The sequence below is a fragment of the Rousettus aegyptiacus genome, unplaced genomic scaffold (assembly GCF_014176215.1).
Source record: "Rousettus aegyptiacus isolate mRouAeg1 unplaced genomic scaffold, mRouAeg1.p scaffold_m13_p_12, whole genome shotgun sequence".
Classification (NCBI taxonomy): Eukaryota; Metazoa; Chordata; class Mammalia; order Chiroptera; family Pteropodidae; genus Rousettus; species Rousettus aegyptiacus.
This window is the reverse complement of record NW_023416287.1, coordinates 28,075,327-28,098,029: the sequence shown is the minus strand read 5'-3', so window position 1 is coordinate 28,098,029 and position 22,703 is coordinate 28,075,327. Positions and strand designations below refer to the sequence as shown.

At 34.1% G+C, this 22,703-nt stretch overlaps 1 long non-coding RNA gene across 2 annotated transcripts; it reads right to left on the bottom strand.

Annotated features, from left to right (window-relative positions):
* Positions 1-202: 202 nt before the first annotated feature.
* LOC107506785 lies at positions 203-22,480 on the bottom strand. Of its 2 annotated transcripts, none has more exons than XR_001596005.2 (3): positions 22,083-22,480; positions 12,683-12,940; positions 203-3,994 (listed from the first exon to the last, which is right to left on the bottom strand). It is a non-coding gene; the product is annotated as an uncharacterized LOC107506785 (long non-coding RNA). The 2 variants fall into 2 exon arrangements; XR_001596006.2 differs by lacking the exon at positions 203-3,994 and adding an exon at positions 8,147-8,415.
* Positions 22,481-22,703: the final 223 nt, after the last annotated feature.

Genomic DNA, 22,703 nt, shown 5'->3' with positions numbered 1-22,703 from the left:
AATATGTAAATGCCATTTTTTTTCTTTTTTACTCTGTCATCCTGCCCCCTAGATATTGAAAAAATTCTATTCTTGTGTTTAACTTTTTTTAACAAATTGTCTTTGATATTGAAGACATTTTCAAGTATTTTTCACATATTAGGAAAGAAATTTAAATAAAATATTTTATTTTTCAAAGATTTTTTCAATAAATAAAGTGGAAATCAAAATGCTTAATGCTTTAGAACAATGTTTCTCAAACTTTCCTGGGCACAAGAATCACCTGGGGATCTTGTCATAGAATCTGATAATCTGAGATGAGGTTTAAGACTACATGTCTAACTAGCTCCTAGGCTATGTCATTGCTGCTGGTCCCAGGATCTCACTTTTAGTGGCAAAATTGTATTCCATTATAGTAGTTACCAGGAAATATAAATGGTAATTTGGTAGTTAAATGTTAACCAAATATAATATTTTTGTTTCATAAACTTTTTTTCATTTGTGGAAACACTTTTTGTCAGATTTTCCTTTTATAAATTGCACAATATAGTTGTAAAAAAATCACTAATGATAGAAATGGATGGAGTAAAAGAAAAGACAAATCTATCTTCATTCTCCACTCTTCTCCTCCCTTACTCTCTCTTTGTAGATAACAAATATTTTCATATAATAAACACTTTGTATAAATAAAAATAAATAAGAGTAGTATAATGAATATTTTGGTATTTACTGAGAACTTTTACAATGCTACAATAATGTTACCTGCTAAACTCACCCCAAGATTCAAAATGCTTACAACAATAAGCATTTTGTCCTCATGGTTAGGGTTTCAAGATGATACTATTGTCTCATCTAGAGTAGACTTGACCCAGCAGCTCTACTTCCAAGATGGAAGCTCTTGGCTGGGATTGGGTTCAAGTGGATCCACGTTTCATTCTGGGGCCTAAGCTGAAGGAGTAGCAGTTACTTGGGACACATTCTTCTCATGGAGGATCACAATTGCCAAGAAGACAAGCCCAACATTCAGGTTTATGTCGTGTCTGCTAACATTGTGGAAAGCAAGTTAGGAGGCTTAAGCCCAGAATCGAAGGGAGGAGCCGTTCACTCAGCCCACTCTAAAGCTGTGGCTTGCAGGTGTGTTTATAATTTTATTAGAAAGAAATGAAGAGTTGGGGTGAATTTTTAATCTATGAAGCCACTGTGGGTATTTCTTTTCTAGCCTCTCTTCAGCCTTCTGCTCTATCTTCTATCTCTGGTGAAATCCACAGCATTCACGTCAAGTTTTTATACATTGTCATCTGGCTTTTCTTTCAGAAAGCATTAGGAGGAGAAAAAGAAGGTCAAAAGTTCTCTTTTTTTGAGTAATTCCACCTTGGTGATAGTCCAGAGTGATGACTAATACATGAGAATGAAAAATCCCAATGGTTTCCATGTGTTTATATAAGACTTGAGCTAAGTGGTTGTTATTTAACATAGTTCAGTGAGATCCTTCATTTATAGGATGGAGCAATGAATGTCGGCTTCTTTCCCAATTTTTATTTCAGTCACAGCCAAGGGGATTTTCATTAAGGGAATCAGGTACCATTTTGAAGATTTGTTTGCAAAGTTTAATAATACCGGTTTAAAGCTAATTTTAATTGCCTCTAACCTTTAATAATTAAAGATTCTTCTTTCCACCTAGGCGACAGAAGGAAGTTGTTATTTTTCTCCATGTTTGAATATTTTGCCCTTTGCAAAACAATCTTAGCATGCATAGTAGAAGCTATTGATGTCCCAATCTATATGCCCTCAACCAACTTCTGGATTCACTGTAGCTGTAGTATACACCAATTTCCTCCACCTCAACAAGCCACACCTCTCTGCTTGCTCATCTGCCTGGAGGTTTTTTCATGTCACCAGAGGAGCTTGCTCTGCCTGCATGCAGGGCAGCCTGGAAGTACCTTAGGTTTAATGCTCCCAGGAGTGACCTTCGACCAGTGAGGAACTGAAGCCAGCACATAGACAGCCCAGCTTCCCTGGCAGTGGGGCACATTAACAGAAAGACTGAGACACCAATAATGTGCTCATGCGCACACACTTACTGGCTGCCTTTCCTTCCTTACCTCACTCCCCACTCCCTTGCAGCACTTCCTGGGGTCACCTCCCAAATAAACCGCTTGTACCCATGTTCTTGCCTCAGTATCAGCTTTTGGAGCAACCCAAACTAAAACAGGTTATAAACAGAAAAACCTGAGCACTTTTCCTAAAATGCACAAAACTCAGAGCACCTGAAACAAAGTATTTTGTGAGCAGATAAAAAAAAAAAAAGGCTTGTAGATGGCATTGCTCTGTCAGAGATGTCAAATTCAAATAAGTAGCAACCAAACACCAAAAATGTGAATAGAGGGAAAGACAATCTCCTGCCCAGGTGTTGGTCTGTGTTTGAAGCACAGAGAAGATGAAGTTTGGTCCTCGACAAGGGCAATGTCCCCAATGCCCTTGCCGCTTCTGATCTCCCACTAGTTTCTCTCTCTGGCTGCTACTTCGTCTGAGTGCCCCTTTCTCTGTCCAGAAGGGATAGATGTGATCCTGTGCTCATTATTTCCAGAAGAGACAACTTTGCATTAGATTTGTGTGCTTCTAAGAGCTGGTGTCAACCCCCCTCTTGTGCCCAGATCACCTTTCTTGACCTACCTTTTTACAGCAACCAACTTGGTGAAGGTATCACCTGACAGGCATGGTCACTCCTGGAAGTGCAAATTCATAAACACTCGCTGGGGCAACTCTTGACCAAAGGGAGAAGAAAGCTGATGAATAATTTCTCTTCTCTGTCCTTCTGTGGACAATTTTGAGGTGTATCCTATGCAACTTCTCAGGTTACTCCCTGGAGGATTGAGCCCCAATTGCCATGCTGTTGTTTAGCTTGATAACTCTTTATCAGTCTTCCTTCCAGTGGAGTTCTGTGGGATGAAACTGTACAAAGTAAACTTCCTGCATACACACCCTTGTGTTCAGCTCAGTTTTCTAGGGAACCCAGGGCTGCTTAGGTCCACATTCCAGAATGCTGAGCTTCTCCTATTTTCCCTTTTCCAACAGCCTCTCACACACCTTCCCAGCACAAGTGCTCTTCTGACACTGGCATGGTCAAACAACTTTGATCATTGGAATGTCCAAAACTAGAATTTTACTCATGATTAACTACTCTGAAGGAATTAACCATTCGTAAAGACATGAACAAACATTTAGGACCCTGACTGCTGGACTTTCTTGTTGAATTTTTGAGAGCTCCTATAAGCTCATTCCTTAGCTCCTTCATTAATTAGCTCCTTCATTAATTCCTACCTTTCCTTGGAATGGAAGGTATTCATACCTGTGGCTGAAAACTTTGTAAAGATTCATTGATTCAGAAAAATATTTATTAATATGCATGGCACTTGGATAGGCACTACTGAGAATTCGAAGAAGCTAAGATGCAGTGGCTAAAGTTTAGGAATAATCTAAGGATGACAAAAAAAAAAGAAAGAACTTTTAAAATAACCAAAGCAAATAAAATACGGAATTTGGTAAGAGTGACGAAGTATTGACGAGGTATTATGGTAGAGAGAAAGCACATCGAGTAAAGCTGTAAGCATAGACTTTCCATTGTTCCTCAGTCTAGTAGTGAAGGATGCTCCCTTTGCACCGTATGAGATCAGCAAAGGTAATTGTCAACTTTGCCGCAATGGCAAAAATGCTCATGTTTGGGTGGCTACAGCACTTTTGAAGGAACATTTTTCAATTTAATTCTTGAACGTTTTGGTGGCTTTATACATTTAAAGCTCCAAAGACATTTCAACAAGTTTTAGTACTTTGTCATTGAATAGCTTATTTATCCTCTCCAAGGTTGAGCTTTTAGAGTTACAAAATTTATCTTTGCAGAGGTTGTAATGTCATAATACATGCGTTTTTTGAAGCGTTATGACTCTTCATGTCTCCTGAGTGTTTCTGCTTATTTATGAGAATTTCATTGTTATTTATGTGTAGATGGCAGTTTAATCTAGAAAGAACAAAACATTAAAAATGATTATATAATTCATGCCATCCTTAATGAACTATGCTTTATTTCCTAAGAGCCACGGATGTTATATTACTCATAACAGTATGTTCACATACTAGTTATATCACACAAATAGGTTTTTGGTAGCTTGAAATACTTAAGCAAATTCTGCATGTTTCTTTAAATTAAAAAAGTGGGTATCAAGGTATATTAACCATTTTTGTGCCTATAAAATGAGAAGCTAAACTAGTTGAGGTTTAAAGCCTTCCCAGTGATCTTCAAACCAGCAGTGTCGGGATCATCTGTCAGCTTTTAGAAATACAGAACCATGGGCCTCACCCCAGAACTACTAGCACAGACTCTGCATTTTATCCAGATGTCCAGTGATTCACAAGCACTTTAAAGTTTAAGAAACTCTGATCTACTGTTTTCTACAATCATAATTCCATAAGTTCTAAGAGCTAATTTTGGTTTTAATTGCAGTAATATCTGACACATAGAACACAAGACAACTGATGACCATGGAATTTGGTTTTTAGAATATGTAAATATATGTTAAAATATTAATTTTTAGTTAAGGTTTTTTTTTTTTGCTTCGTCTAAAACAAGCTCAGTTATAGGTGTAAAGGATCTTTAATTACGATGATACATTTTACATACATCGATCATTAATTATTCCTGATTCTCAGGGCAGAGTTTTAGGTTTTAATAGTCACCTATTGGGTATATCTCTTGGGGGAGTAAAAGAACATTTTTTTAATGTCTGCTAAAATGATAAATGTCCAAGTAGTATATTCAATGATGTTCAATCATATTTTTAAATTTTAAGCTATTTTTTCAAAGATAGAATTTTTTCTACCTATCTGATTGAATAATGAATGACATCATTACTCCAGGGTTTGGGAAGGGGAAACCAGCCTGACATACAATTGGTAAGGATGTAAACTGACATAAATGTTTTGGAAGACATTTCGACCAACTTTTCAGTGGGTATGCATTCTGACAGAAAAGTTCTACTTCAGAAATATTACATATTTATTACAGATATATTCTCATGTCTAGAAAGAAATATGGACTACATTATGCACTAAACCATTTTATATAAACACCAAAACTGGAACTTACCTAAATGTCTATTAACACAAAGAGATAAATTGGTGTCCAAGAAATGTAATTAGATTCAGATGCTTATACAGATTACAAACACAGAGTTAAATGAAATATAGATATAATTCTATGCATGGAAAATGCTTAAAAGGGTAAACACCAAGCTTTTCACAATGGTTGCCTCTGGAAGTGGTACCATGGGGTGATACGGTACTGTTTACGTTTCAGTTAGCTACTATTCAGTTTAATAATATAAATGTATACTTTTCAGGTATTAAAACTTTATATTTGTATAGTTAAAAATCTCGCATCCCAATAATTAAAATTATTTGAACAAAAAAAAAATGGCACTCTGATTAAATTGCATTTTACAGCCTGCAGGACACCTTGGACTCTTTCCACCCAGTTTCTACCTTCACCATATCAGATTCATCAGACATGGTTGCAGAGGAAGCAGAGGAATGAGTCCAATTTGCTCAATGGCAATTGCAGAGTAAAAATGTACGCGTTTAAAATAATTTTGGTTTTTCTTTTGAACGTCCTCCTCCTAGCCAAATTAATAATAATAGTTATAATAATAATAATAATAATAATAATGCACAGCTAAATTAAGAAAATAGGCTTATAAATTTCAGAATATGCACATAATCCTAATAAATTTAAAATAGAGAAAAATTCAAGAAGAGTTATTCAAGAAAAGATTTCATAGCAATTCTCAGCTGTAGGGTTTCTAAGAAACATCTGAATTCTGAATTAATAATTTTGTATTATTAGATTAAGATATTTTGGTATATGAACACCATTTAAACTTACAGTTAATTTTCCAAATGCAAAATAAAATGAAATACCATTTTTCACTTATCACGTTGGCAAAAAGTTCACCAATATTAAAAAGGTTGTTAATATTTAGCAATCATAAGTAGGTATATATATAATGACCAGGGAAGATGTACATTTTTAAATGAAATGATCAAGTTTTAGTCCAATATGTATAGCCTGATACCATTTTATAAAATAAGTACACATGTATTTCAGAAGCATAAGAGAAAGTTGAGAAAAATAAATATGCTGTTAACAATAGTTACTTTAAGGTCAGGAGATTAGAGAACAGACTTTCAACTTTTTCCATTTATAGAATTTTTTTTTATGTCAGAATGTGCTAGGTAGTTTTCCTACTATATTCAAAATTATAAAAGTATAAAGAACTGGTGAAATTCATTTACTTAAAAACATATTTCACAATGTCATAGTTATTTGTATATCTCCTTTAGAGTTTCAATCTCTTTTCTAAAATAATATAACAAAAATAAAACAAAATTTTGGCCTCATAATTATGCTTGTGAAAAGATATAAAAGGTGAACTTTGATATTTATATGAGGTGCCTATCAAGTTGGGAACAAGGAAACACATGCAACTGTATCCAATATTCTCATTTCAAATTAATGGCATTAGAAAGGAAAAAATATATTGAAAGAAGGTTATGATACTATGTTTTTCTTGATTCAAGGGGTATAGACCGTAAGGAAATAAATATTGTGTTAAATGCATTTTGAGGGACATATTTGAGAATTCTATGTATTGGCTATTTTTTCTCCTTAAAAGTTTTATTTTTAAAGTTTTAGGAAATTAGGCACTTGAATCAGGAACACTGAAAAATGAGCCAATGAGACTGGTGAGCCAAGACCAGGATTCAAATAATTTAGCAAGAGCCTAATCTTAATTTTTATTGGAAATTAGGGTCTCTTAGAGATTAAAAGAGTTCTAGGACATTTTTACTTTTTAAGGAACCTAGTATATATTTTTTAATATTTATTAATTTATTTCAGCATAATAATAAACTCGACACACTTTAATCTAAATAACACTTTTTGTTTACATTTTTGCAAAATCTCCTTGATACCTGGTTTAATAGAAGGCATTTGACCTGTCTTTTGCTTCTGCATTCAATCTGTTGTAATATCACATATTACGTAGCCTCCGGAAACCTTCATATTTGTGAGAGAACAAAAATGAACAGGGCAATGAATGTCTTAGTAATATTTTGAAAATTGTTTTAACCTCATGGACTCCCTTAAAGGTTTCAGGGAGTCCCAGGGTTACTGGATTACACTTTTGAGAGCCATCACTATACAGAAGATTCTTTTGTTTTACTTTTTATTATTTTAAAGCTTTTTAAATTTTATTTTATTTTATTTATATCAGGTATACAGTGCAATGGTTAGACATTTATGTAATTTATGAAGTGATCCCTCGATTACTCTAGCACCCGTCTGGTACTGCGCACAGCCATTATGGCACTATGACTATGTTCCCTACGTGGTACTCTACATCCCCGTGGTTGTTTTGTAACTATTAATTTGTGCTTCATTCCTTCACCTTTTCACCCAACCCCCAACCTTCTCCCCTCTGGCAATCACCAGTTTGTTCTCTGTTTCTGTGAGTCTGTTTTTGTTTAGTTTCGTTCATTTCTTTTGTTCCTTAGATTCCGCATATAAGAGAAATCATATGTTATTTATCTTTGTCTGACTTATTTCACTCAGCATAATACCTTCTGGGTCCATCCATGTTGTTGCCAATGGTCACATTTTTTAATGGTTGAGTAATACTCAATTGTATATATGTACCATAACTACTTCTTTTTTCAATTATATATTGGTGGACACTTAGGTTGCTTCCATATTTTGGCTATTGTGAATAGTGCTGCTGTAAATGTAGGCATGCACAGATCTTTAAAAACAAGTGTTTTGGTTTTCTTTGGTTAAAAATTCACAGAGGAGCAATTGGTGAGTCAAAAATTATTTCTATGTTTAATTTTTTGAGGAACCCCTCCATACTGTTTTCTATTTTTGCAGTCCCACCAACAATGCACAAGGATTCCTTTTCCTACACATCCTTGCCAATACTTATATTTGATTTATTGATGATAGCCAATCTGACAAATGTGAAGTGATACCTCATAGCGGTTTTAATTTGCATTTCTCTGATGATTAGTGATCTTAAGCATCTTTTCATATGTCTATTGGCTATCTGTATGTCTTCTTTGGGGAAATGTCTATTCAGGTCCTCTGCCCATTTTTAAATTGGATTTGTTGTTGTTGTTGTTGTTGTTGTTGTTGTTGTTGTTGAGTTGTATGAGTTCCTTACAAATTTTGGAATTCACCCCTTGTCAGATATATCATAGGTAAATATCTTCTTCCATTCAATAGGTTGTCTTTTCCTTTGTTGATGATTTCCTTTGCTGTGCAAAAGCTTTTTAGTTTGACGTAGTCCCATTTGTTTATTTTTTTCTTTTGTTTCTCTTGTCCTAGGAAATCTATTAGAAAAAAATTATTAACAGCAATATCAGAGAGTTTACTGCTTATGTTTTCTTCTAGAAATTTTACAGTTTCAAATCCTATATTTAAGTCTTTGATCCATTTTGAGTTTATTCTTATGGATGGTGTAAGAAGGTGGTTCGGTTTCATTTTAAGGCACCTAATATATTTTTTTAAGTGAATAAACAAATGACCAAATTAGGTTAAACATTTCAGTATATTTTCAACGTTTACTTTCAACCTCTCAACTTCTCTCTGTATCTGTATATCTAAACTTGGAGATTACATCAGAAATCTAAATATGAGACTTACTATAGATGTGAGGCTAAGACCTGTCCCCATGCTTTCTGTGACCCAGGCCCTGATGGAAGAGCCTCACTATTACTTCTACGATCAAAATAGTCACATCTGAGTAGAAGCAGTGAGTTCAGCAAACTGTGCTTGCTCACACTTAGGACATGTTTGCTAGTACTGGTTCCCATGTTTGCTATGATTATGAGACAAGTTGTATCTTGCTGTCCCAAAGTAACAAATAGAAGAATAAATCAGATGAAATTAATAAAACATTCTTTTTATGAGTAACATCCTATATTGAGAAACTGCAGATTTTTCTCTCTTTTTTTTAAATTCAGATATAATTAACATATGATATTAGTTTCAGGTGTATAACATAATTGCAGATTTTTCTTTCATAGATAAACTACAAGCTTTCTTGGGGGTCAAGACGATGATGAATGCATAAAATAATTCACTTTTTAAAACACTTGCCTGTGCTATTTATGTGTCTGTAGCATAGTGCCTACTAAATTGACAGGTATCTAACTATGGATTGAAAAGATAAATGAACAAATATATGATGGAATTTTGTGGGGAAAATGCTTGATTAGCTATTCAAAGGAAAAAAAAGTCCATGTTGGCGTAAGTTATTAAAACCTTATTTTAAATATAGTAGACTTGTAAAATAATTCTTATTCTTATTCAATATCCTATTGCAGAGCAAGAAGAGCTCCATTAGTTATCATGGCAGACAAACAGATTACCCTGGGGTGATGCAATTCATTCTTTTCCAACATTAAACACTTCCATTTCTCTTATTACTTATTTGGTCATATATATCCATGTGCTAGATAAAATGAAAGGCAAGCTGGTATATTTAAAACTGTGGCTCTCCTCAATCAAACTTAATGATAAAACCTAATTAATATGCATAAGAAAGAATAATTATTCCCTTGAGAAAGATGCATTAAGTATTTTAATTTACTAAAATTTAGGGTTGATCAAGCAAAGCCAGGTACCATTACCATTACTGCAATTCATAATTTAACTTATAAACTTTAACTTAACTTATAATGTGAATAAATTCCAGTTTGACCTAAAAATATTTAAATATTTAATTTCTAATGCATTCATCTCAATATTTTCTTAAAAATAAATAACATTCTATGGCCTGCAGATTCCCAGGCCTTACCCTTGAAGAGCCTGTGGTTGAATGGAAAGAGATGGAAGTATAAAGACAGTCACACTATAAAATTAGTGCTATGCTCATTCATGTTGTATGAACAAAACAATATGAATTTATGGCAGTGGTAGAGATTTATTTTGCCTAAGATTACTAAGAAAACCTTCACTGAAATGGAGATATTTTAGTTTGAACCTGGTTTGGAGTTTACTGAATAAAGAAGAGAGGAAATGAAAAAAAAAAAACACGAATAAATAAATATCCTGCTTGTGAGTGAAAGACAGCAAAGGCAAAGGCATGGAGGAGTGAATACTCATTGCGTGAAAACCGAAAATAGAACACAAGTCATGTATTGTTGATCAGTGCCAGTTACTGACAGGCCATATGTTATCTATTTGGCTGGTTTTAAACATACTTTCAAATAGAAGAAATAATAAATTGTATTTCAATTAACTTCCTTCTTTCTGGACAAGGATCTGCTTTTTCTAATCTGTCGTAGAAGCAATGACCAGGTTTGCATCAGTAACCATCCTGTTGGTGTCATATACATGTCCAAAAATGGTGAGTACCAGATCAAATATTGCTAATGCTCCTATTTGCACATTTTTTCCATAATAAATTTAAGTAAATATTGAAAAGCAAACAAATAAACAAACCTAGTGAATTTTAGAACTACTAGAGATTCTGAGTTATGGCCAATGGGGTACCTGGGGAAGTGCACTGAAAGATGAGGCTGCAAAGATAAGCCTGGTGCAGACCAGCTTAGTTGCTCTGAGGGGCTCCCCACCAACCCTGGGTCTGCTTTCATGCATGTGCCCTGTTATGGGCTCTCCCCTTGTTGGCCTTGGCTTGGCTTTTGACCCCTTGCTAGCTGCGTCTTCCATTAGACAAAGACCTCATCCTCCATCCCTTGCTTCTAGATGAACCTTGCCCAAAAAAAGATCTCTGGATACTTTTCCTTTACTCTCCATCCACTGCTGACAGCCCCTGACTCATGATCTCCAACCTATCTACAGTTATCCTTTTAATCTTTTTGTTTGTTTTAATTTACATTAATACAAAAAATACACAATCTTGTTTCACTGTAAACCCAGAAAATTGAAAACGTAAAATATGGGGATGACTAGAAAATTCAGATAGTTCATAAAGAGATGAAATGAAAAAGTGAAATTTTCTCCATTCCTTACAGATCTCTTTCCCCCAAGGGTAAGTGTTGTTATTAATTTCTTGTGATTCCGTCCAGGAAAACTAATGTGTTAAGTATGCTTAATTCTCTGACTGGAGTCAATCTTATTAATTCTATTTTCAAAAACAATCCTCAATGTCACCAAAATTTTCAAATTTATTTGCAGTTTGCAGAATACTTTCTTTGGGTAGTTTTAAGTTTCTCTTAATATTGTGTTTTCTCCTCTTGATTAGGTTCATCAATTAGTTATCTATTATACTATGTCGCCCCTAGTTACTGCTTTCCAATTTATCCATCTACTTTTTTCTTTCTAGATCATTAATTTTGCTTTTATCTTTATTTTCTTCTTTTTCCTTGGGTTTAGTTTGTAATTATTTTCTAACGTTTCATCTTGAATAGTTCATTGTTTTCACTTTCTCGTTATATAGATACGTAAGACTATATCTTTTTCTCTGCTTTGAGGTTTTAATGTTTATTGTCTTAATTATAATAATGTTCTAGATACTCTGTAATTATAATTTTGATTACTCCTTTGATCTCAGATATTTTATAGGCAGGAAACTATAAATTTCTAGGTAGATGCAGTTTTTCTTCCTGATTTTGGTTATTATTTTTTAGTTTAATTTTGTGTGCGTGTGCGTACATCTAGCATGTAATCTGTACTATTTCTACTTTTCATTCTAATACATAGAAAATTTTGTACATATATGTGATTAAAATAAAATATATTTTGTTATAGAGATATTGCATTTAATATGGTTTTATTATTTTAAGCTTAATTTTGTTCAAAATTTCAAATTCTTACATATCTATATAATTTTGTTTCCTAGTATTTTTATAGCTTATAGTTCTTTTTTTGTTATGATATTTACTGGTTAACATTTTTTGCAATCTTATTATTTAGGTAATTATTGCTGTGCATTAGACTCTTCACCTTTGTATGTTTTGTTTCTTTTAAGCATCTCTTCTCTGATAGTAATAGCATGCCCTCCACTTTATATTAACACTTTTCTGGTCTGAATTTGTTCATTATTTAAAAATTTACCCTTTTAGTATTTCTTTATATTATCTGTGTTTTATAGAATAGGTATTTTTTGCTGTCTACCCAATCTGTGATAATATTTTATTCATTTTAATTTATGTATTGAAATCTTGGGAGAAAAGCTATATTTATACTTAATTCTGTCATCTTGACATCTTTTCTGATTTCAATACCATGAATTCAATTCAATTAGCCTTTAAATCTTCAAACTAGTATTCATTTTACTAGGTTTTTTGGATTATGACTTCAATTTTTGGTACAGTCTGTGCTATTTGGGAAAATTATTTAGGTACTTCTTTGCCAATGGCAGATTCAGACTTAAATTAGGCTAAGGTATAGGGATAAAAGACATTCATTACACAGTAATTTCTGTGAGAATGTGTTTAAGCCAATGAATTCTCAAAACTACAAAACCAATGTGAGTGTAAGCAAATCTAGCATGAAAATAGTCAAAAAAATAATAATAATAAAATAAAATAAAAACAAAAGCAAAAACCATTTAGATCTTTAAAAATTGCATTATTACCACGAGTTCAAGCAGCATGGAAGTAGTTGATAAAAATACAAAATAGGTATTACCAAGAGTACTAAGCAGGTATTGGTGCTCAAAAGTTTATGGGTCAGCTGGTTGGGTCTTCTGGTCTCAGTGGGCTCCCTTGTGCTGACCCAGGTAGGCAGCTCTGCCGAGCTCAGGTGGGCTCTCTCACGTATTTGAGGGTCAGCTGGGTATAGGCTAGTATACCGTGGCTTTGGCTAGTACAATTGGGCTCCACTATATGTGTGATCTCATCCTCTAGCAGTCTGGGCAGAGCTTGTCCCCAAAGTGCTGGCAGGACCCTGAAAGAGAGAGCAAAGTTTGAGGTCCCTTGAGATTCAGGCTGGGTACTAACTTACTCTCACTTCTGACATGTTCTATTGGCGGAACCAAGTCCAAAGGCCAGGCTGGATTTAAGGAGTAGAAAAACAAATTATATAAATGTCAAACTACTACGCTATATACCTAAAGCTAATATAAAATAATATTGACTGTCAACTCTCATTGAAAAATAGAAAAAAAAGTGGGAAAACAGACGCAGCCACATTCTGATGGGAGGAATGATAAAGTCACAGCGCAAAGAGCATAAAGAGTTGAAGAACTCGATGTTCTATATGTTCCTATTTGGAGTTAAAATTTTTTTGTTTTCGTATTTTCTACCTCATGCACCCCAGGCTTTCTTAGAGCCTTGAACATTCTTCATTAAAGAGAAGACTATTTCATCACTTTTAAAAAATGGAATGAAGTCTACTGTGCAGCAGCAGTTCAATTGGGGGCTCTCATAATGTGTAATCCTGTGCCCCGAAGTCAGAATTACCACTGCGAAGTTCTGAGTTTGTCTCAACTCTGGGAGTATTAAAAATGTTTACATAGAAACTTATGAACTTTCCAGAGTCTATACTTATCAGAATAAAAATATTGGAGAAAATTAATATTTATTCGGATATTATTCTTTATAAGACACTAGTATAACTTAAGAAAAATAGATTTTATACAACTACCGATAGGTTTTATTATAGTCATGTCTATTTTCAAGTATTGCTTCCTTTCTCTGCATGATTAATTTATATATTAATAAAGTTATATTTATATATTTATATATTTTTCTCAATCATACTATAAACATTCTCCAGTTAAATAAACTTAGCTGTAAAGAGCATAGCCTTTAGAAATAAAAGGCTTTTCCAAATATATTTGTCTAAATTTGGCAGGCCTACTTCAGAAACATGAATCTTGTTTTAAAATAAATCTGTGATTTGGTCCTTTTGAACTTGTCATGACTAACAATGACATGAAACCGTAACATTTAGAGATGTTATTTAGTAACACTGCTAGAGGTCGAAACTTGAGATGAAGAAAAAAATATCTAGAATGTATATAGCAGTCATTTTTTTCCTTATTCAGCAAATATAAAGTGAAATGGGGAATTCTGACAATTCTTAAATACTTGATTGAATATTAGTCAGCCTTGATATATATATTGGGATGATTATCATATAATAAAAACAAGAGAAATTTGTTTCTTTTGTGGTCAATATCTATTTGGTGATATTATGAACACAGAAATTTTTGAAACAGTTATGGTATTCCATATCATTAAAACCAAATTCATATAATTACCTAATTGATCATCTCTTTATAATCTATTTCTATCAGTGGTCTCTAAGAACAATTAATTAAAATAGGGATGCTATCCATAAATGAAAATTTTTGCTTTGCTGTTAAAAACACCTGGTTACTAACTAAAGACAAAGTAAATTAAGTAAACACTGAAAGAAAACTAAAACGGACAGAGACTGTAGTCTAGACATATTATAAATAAGGATATCTATTTCTAGTTAATATTTTGAATTGTATTTTCATATTATCTCACTCAGTCAATACAGCAACCTCTTTGTCACTTTGGGTATGTTTTACTAAATAAACTGTGGACTCGTGAGCTTACATGATTTCCCCAAGTTCAGAGGCAGTCTATTGTGGACCCAGGAGGTTGCCTGACCCAAAGTCCCAATCCTCTCTACCAAGACAGCACTGATATTCGGCCCCATCTGTGTACACTTCTAGGAAGCTGAGCCACCAACAGTGGTGATGAGATAGAGGAAAAAATTCAAAGGATACATGATGGAACAATTTCAAGCTGTGAAAAATGACCACAGAAAGAGAGGACTTAGCTTCTAAACACTTCTTTCCAGCAAATGGACCCAATCTCTGTTTAATTGGAGTTATGGAAAAATCTCAAAAAAGTAAAGCATGTGGATTTAAACTCCTAAACTTCACTCTAGCAATGTTAAACTTGCATTTTATTTCATAGCAAATAAGGAACAATAATGACATTTATATCGTTATTGATTATAAAAATTTTTATTTTATTATGTCTTGTGGGTATTTAAAATATTGTTCAGCATGTATCCACCCTCCTCATGACCTCCATGCTCCTATATGTACTTCTTTGCCCTACAAGCATCATGTCACTTTTTTTGGCCAAAGAATGTGACTCAATGACAAAGTGTGCCAATTATAAACCTACATCTTAAGAGTCAACACAAGTGTCCCTCTGTCTTGCTTGTGCCCCTGACATTGCCATGAGAAGATCATGCCTCAAGTATCTGCCAATCTAAGGAGGATGAGGGACCTGAACCAGACGTGTTCACAACCCACAGCTTGGAGTCCAGCTCAGCAATGTGCAGCCTAGATCAGCTAACTCTCAGCCTGCCCGCAGTGGAATCATTGGTGGTAAGTTGTTAGAAGGCTAAGACTACTGAATTAAGGTATTCACATTATTCCTTTGGGTGACTAGGAGCTACAGCAAGTCTTTGAGCGTAAAAACAAGTGCCTATTTTATATCTTACCAAGATTATTCTGGCAGCAATGTGTAGGGCAAAGACGTCAAATGGAGTCTATTTCTATAGCTCCCATAGAAAAGGAAAAATATGATTTTGATTTGGTACCAGGACTTTTATATGTAATAAGGCAATAAGAGGAATAGCTGAAGCTGTGTGAAGAACTCAGGGCTGGAAATTTACAGCATGACGGCTTAATGCCCAAAGGAAATAATGAACCTGAACCTCTGGAAATATGGCTGTCACATGGTTGGGGATTTTTGCATAAGAACTATCACATAGTGAATATCCTGCAATTATTTTCTATTGTCCTCACTTTGGTCTCTCTTGATAGGGGCCTTCAGATAAAGCCTTTAGTTAATGGTGTTTTATTACAAGTATTCAAATGGCCTTACTAAGAATTAACTGCATCTAAACGTTGATTGAATTATTGGCACATCTCGCGCAAGACTGAGGGCAAATCTAATAAACATGCTATTTGACCTGTTACAAATTGTTTACAATTTATGTAAGAATCGACAGTACTTATTAGTTGGATTTCCATGCCGAGGCTCACCAATAGTAAATTCTTCATTATGAAAAGCTAGCTAGTTAATTGGGAGTTCCCATATTCGTTAGTACCAAGAATAAACCAAATGATCACTGACTAACAAAGGAAATTCAATAATAGGGAGCCTACAGTGGTTGTTTTCAATTCTGGCCACACATTATAAGTACCTGGGGATATGTTTTAAAAAATGAAAAATAACAGGGCTTCACCCAAGACCAAAGAATGATTATTTTTTAAAAGCTCTTTGGGTGATTTTACTGCATAGCCAGGGTTGAGATAGGGCATATATGTTTTATGCATTCTTTTTAAAGCCAAGTAATCTACATAGTTTACCTATACAAAATGTGCCATAAACCACATCATTCCTTATAGCCTATTTTTTGTACCTAAGCCAAAAAAACCCCACTTTAATTTGTACATTATTTTACATATTGATTCAGAAATTAAATATATTAAGTATTGCCAAGAATATAATTAATTTACTTTTTTATTTTTTGTTGTGTTTAATTATGGTAAAATACACATAATATAAAATTTAATATCCTAACCAGTTTTAAGTGTACAGTTCAGTGCCATTTACATATATTCACGTTGTTATGTTACCGTCACCACCATCCATCCATAGAACCCTTTTCATCATGCAAAACTGAAACTCTGTACCCATTAAATAAATAACTCTCCATTTCCTCCTCCCCCTGTCTTTACGGACCTGACAATTCTAGGTTTCTTATATATGCAGAATCATACAGTTTTTCTCCTTTCACGAAGGGCTTATTTCACATAACATAATATCCTCAAGCCGTATCCATGTTGTAGCATATGCAAGAATTTCCTTACTTTTTAAGGCTTAATAATATTCCATTTCATGTGTTATATCACATTTTGTTTATCTTTTCATCTGTCAATGGACACTTCTATACCTTGCCTAGTGCAATAGTATTGCTATGAACATGTGTAAACAAATATCTCTCTGAGATATTCCTGCTTTTGATTATTTTAGGTATATACTCAGAAATGGAATTGCTGGATCATATGGTAGTTTTATTTTTACTTTTTTGAGGAACTACCATACTGTTTTCTATTGTGTAGCTACACTATATTCACACCAAAAAGGCACAGGGGTTTCAGTTTTTCCACTTCATCACTAACATTTATTATCTTCTGGGTTTTAGTAGTAACCATCCTAATGAGTGTGAGGTGGTATATTGTGGTTTTGATTTGCATTTCCCTAATAATTAGTGATGCTGAGCATCTTTTCATGTGCTTACTAACCATTTCTATATCTTCTTTAGAGAAATGTCTGTTCAAGTCCTTTTCCCATTTTGTAATCAGTTTGCTTTTTCGTTGTTTTTAAGTTGTAGGCATTCTTTATATATTTTGGATATTAACCTCTTATCAGATACATGATTCTCAAATATATTCTCTTATCTCATTAGCTGCTTTTTCAGTTGTGTTCTGTGATGCACAGAAGTTATAAATTTTGATGTAATCCAGTTTATCTATTTTTACTACTTTTACCTGTGCTCTTGGTGCCATATTTAAGAAATTATTGCTAAACAATCCATTTAATTTTACTCAGTTTGTCTTCTAGGGCAAAAAGGTGATTTATAATGCAAATCAATTAGATAACCTGGATTAATTTGCTCATTCAAAACATTTAAAATGAATAAATTGAAAATTGGCAAACTCTGAGGTTTTATTGAAACTTTAACTTTTGAAAAATATTAAATTTTATTTGTTAAACTAGTTCATTACCTTGCCTGAGGTTTCTACTTTACGTGTAGTTTATGGATCTTTTCAAATTGAAACATTATGGGAACACTTTTGAAGTCTAAGTCTGTGTTACATGTCTTTGTTTTGCCAAACGGCCTCGTACAGTGGGTAACAAAAAGCATCTACTCAATTAACCCTTAAAATTATAAAATATTAGCCCAAGAGTGGCTACTGGTATCATTTATGACTTTTATTTATTTTATGAATAAATAAATTAAGATTCTGAAGGAAAAGTAATCTAAGTGATCAATACTGTATACAAAAGAGATGCTCTGTGTGCAGATACAAAAAAAAATGCATGAGTTTAGAATTTTGGACAACGTGCTTGAACTATTGGGATAATCGATGCCTGGGGATGTGGGTGTACATATGATGTCACCCTTTAATTGTGAATAGATGGTGCAATAGGATCATGGGGATAAATTTGAGGTCACTAAGAGAATTTATTCCAAGAGTTTTTCTCTCAATTTTATAAATGCTCCTGAAAATGGTCACCTAGCTCTTTGGAGTGCTCACATCTCATCCATCCCCCAATTACTAGCAAATTATTTTGAGAGATGCTAAGAAATCCTCAGTGTAAATTGCCATCTTGGCTGATCATGTTTCATACGTTTAACTCATTTTAGTCTATAAAGTTTACAATATTTTGGACCTGAAGGATCCTTCTAAGTCATCAGGTGCACATCCCCTTCTTTTCAGATGGAGGTTTAGGGAGCAATAATTGTTTCAAGTAAACTGCCAATAAGGGGTTGGTCAAGATCCTAATTGAACTCCCAAATCCAAAAGCATATATCGTATTAGAAATGTCATCAGAAGCAGAGACAAAAAAGGGACAATAGATATGCATTCCAGAACTTGAGTTTTCTCCTTGTCTTGCAGCTTTTAAAAGTTTGCTCCTCCTCAGCCATCCAAAACCAGAAAATCTTTGTTTCTAGCACTCTTAACTCCCCCAAGCCTAGTAACAACACCAGGAGGATCCTGGTCATGGGAACTTCCCCTCACAGCCCTAGGTCCACTTGAGCTAGTTCCACTGCCACCAGCAATGGGACGACTGGACTCTTTCTCAATTTTCTCCACTTTCAGCTAACTTTGATAAAAGGGTCTTTATTTTGTAAAGATTAACTTACTCAAAGTGTTGCTGTTTCTGTGTTCATATAAAATCGTGTTGACAAGAATCCCAATTTTCCAAAATATTCAAATTTATCTGATCTTCCTAATAACAACATCCACTGCAAAATTATTGGACATCTGTGAGAGTCATCTGGGGTTGAATTAAATTTTTGATGTGCTGTGAAATTGGGTGAGTGCATTAGAAAATTCATTTTAAGAGTTATGAATGTGCTAATAAAATGCTGTTTGTCACTGCAAATTGGCAACACTCTCAGCTTTCAGGAAGCTTAGAAGAAATGAATTTCAAAATTACTGATTAACAAATATGTACAAAAAGTCAGAAAAGACAAATTAAGAATCCTCTATTAAAGTACACAATCAAGCCAAGATTTATCTTACAAGTTATGATCTTAAATGGGGCCTATTTGTCCTGAAAAGGCAATGTTGTTCAATGGTGTGAGTAGAAAGCAGAAAATTCATAAAGAAAGATGCTCTTCTTTCTTTTTAGAATTTATGATTCCAGTGAAGCCATTGTACTTAGTAAACTATTTTCTAAATTACTTAATAGGGCAAAAATAGGACAAAGAGATGGGAGTGGTGGGGAGTTAAATTTCTATTGGGTATTATGAAGAACTTCTTAACAATAGGCTGCCTCCTGTGTCTCATAAAAAATGTTTAAGCAGAAATAAGACAGCCATCTTTGAGGAATATTGTAGAAGATATTTCTTAATTAGATGAGAAGTGCACTCAGTTACTTTCAAGGTCCTTTTGAAATTTAAGACTGTATTGCTACAGTTTGTAAAATAAAGCCAAAAGTAGCCCTAGTTGAATCACTGGTAAATAATATGTCTTAGAAATGAATTCTCACCTAACAGCATTTAGAACTCACTAGAACTAAATCTTAGTTTCTAGAACTGACCTAGAGGTTAAGGGACAGTCACGACTTTGGATTTGAAAAGAATCTCGAGGTAGCTACAGGAGCCTGGCAGGACATGCCAACCCAGTGTCCTGTGGGGCCAGCAGGTGCTCTGGAGGCAACTATAAGACAGGCATGTGGTGAGGTTGAAAGCAAACCTCATAGATATTTAAAATGTTATACACTTTTGGTTTCCTTTCTTATCAAATCATTACCATTGACCCCAACCCTTTACATTAGAAACACACAGGAGATAAGAAAGCTCTGGGACAGAAGGCAAAGACCATACAAGAAATCTGTTGGGATGTAACTGTGGTCCCTTACCCTTGAATGTTAGCACAATTGAATGCAGACATTTCTTAAATATCCAAATGCTCATGCAAGGCAAAAATCTGTTTGATCATACCCAAGGCTCACCTCTCATGTCTCTTCTCCCTTTGTCCATACTTCTCTCTCTCTTACCCTTACTATTATATCTTCCCTAGGATCCCTGATTTCAGGAAGTGCCTCACATTCAGGACCTGTTCTGTCACTTCTGAATCAAAATGAACTAGAGCCATGTCCTCATCCCTCTGGGTCTTCTAAATAAGTCGCTGAGCTGATTTAAAGACAAAAAGAAATGTCATCTATGTATCTCTTCCACGATATATGAATGATAGTTGAGTTTTCTTAGAACTGAAAAAACATTTCACAAAATAATGCCTCTGTAATTGCAAATTCCATGCAGTTAGGACCAATTGTTTAATGTCTAGTCTGGCTATGCACTGTACATCACACCAGTTATGTCATCCCCTTGTATAAATTTGGAAACTATGTAATGGAGCATTTTAAAATCCCTTACTACAATCTGTACTCATGCAACGCAATTTATCAATTTCTTCTGTGGAGCAGTTATTGCACTCCAACAAACGTCACAACCAAAATATGGATAACGGTATTATACTAAAGTTAATTCATCATTTTCTAAAAGTACATTTTTTGCGCCTTTATTTATTTTTGACATGTTTTTTCTACTTACTTTTTCAGCTTTATTGATTAGAAATTATACTTATTTAAGGTGTATAACCTGATTTTATATGTATTTAAGGTGCACAACTTGATGTGTTGATGTACAAATACATTGTGAAGTCATCATCACAGCCTAGCTATCACCTCAGTTACCATTTTCTTTCTTTATTTTTCTGTATTCTTTTTTTGTAGTAAGACCACTTAAATCTACTAAAAGTTCAAGTATTTATTGTCCCTGGAATTAAGCTTATTATTTTCTTATTAAGTATAATTTTGCTATTTTTATTATAAGAAGTTCATTTAAGTGCTACCTTACATATAGTCTGAAATAATTTTTCAGTTTTGTGGAAACACTTAAAAAAATTAAGATGTCCAAAATCCACAAAGCAATGGAGACGAAATATGAGAACAAGGGCTTAGTTTTGAAAAGTTATAATCACAATGGCTAAAATGGAATAATTTTCCAGAGTCTTCTGAAAACTAACCAGATATCGTTTCTGAGAAAACGTATCTATGTACTATAAAAGTATGAAATTATATCATAAAAAAAAGAAACAGAACATCTACAGTGGTCATTTATTTGACAAAAGCCAAAACAAAACTGATCCATTTGCTTCTATTGAACCAAAGCAGTAAAATAGAACAAGGAACTAAGTAATTCTAAATTAGTCCAATTTTAAGGTTTAAAGTGTTATTATTAGGTCACCTTGAATTTTTTTCCTTACAATCTCCAATGTTTATAGGACACTAGACCTAAAAGAGAATAAATCTCTTTTCTGCCATTTCACATGCTTAAACACTGTTTTTGCTCCAAAGACCATTTTGAAAATACAATATCCACTCAAGGAAAACCACTGATTACTTTTGCCACTTGGCATCCAGGGGGAAAAAACACATGGATAGAAAGAACATCCATTTCCTCAAACTTTCTCTTCCACCAAGTTTTTTAACCAAACTGCTAAGAAAAGAGTGAAACAGAAGTTTTAGCCTTTTTGACCTGTTACTTGTATCATCTCATTCACAAAATGGAGAATTAAACTAAACACTTCACGTGCTCACCTGAAAAAATACCTCTCAAACAGAAGAAAAGATACTGGTTGGTCCAAATTCACTGATGAATAAGATATAATATTGTACACAAGTTTCCTTTATTTAATAAAAGATATCACTAAGGGCTGGTGAACCCAGAGTGAATAGGACCAGAAGTTTATAGGATTCGGTGGGCAGGATGTCTTTTTAAAAAGTACCTCTGCATTGGGTGGATGTAACTTTCCGGCAAGTTTTCCCACGTGTCTCCTCCACCGCAGATAACACCCCACTCTTCAGAAGAGAGAACCGTTCTCCTCAGGCAAGGTAGCCCTTTCTCTTGAGGCCAGCAAATGAACAGGCACCATCCTGGAGCTGACTCTCTCTATGTTGCCTGCAAATGGCTTCCTAGCAGCATTGCTAGAATTCAGTACCCAAGTTCTGCCCTCACTGAAGTCATGATTCTGTTCCATCTCTCCTTTAAAAATGTAGAAAAAGGCTGAGATAAAAATACTCGTGGCTACTGTTAAGTAAACAGCATATAGGATAATAAAAATTGCCGAAGCAAGTGTAAGATCTACAACAAAAATGATCAGCTTTTCCAACATGTCTGCATTTCTTCTCGTTCACAGAAGATATTTAAGAATTCCCAGAGGCACCTACCATTGCAATTATAAGTCTTTGTAAGATGTGGGCAGGAAAAGGGGGATTTCTTAACATGCTAAGTATGGTCTAATTCCCCCAGGAGAATTGTATAATAAAAATTTAGATTTCCCAGCTGATACAGAACAGTGACTAAAGGTCAAGCATAAGATGTTGCTTCACCATGAATCCTCTAAGGA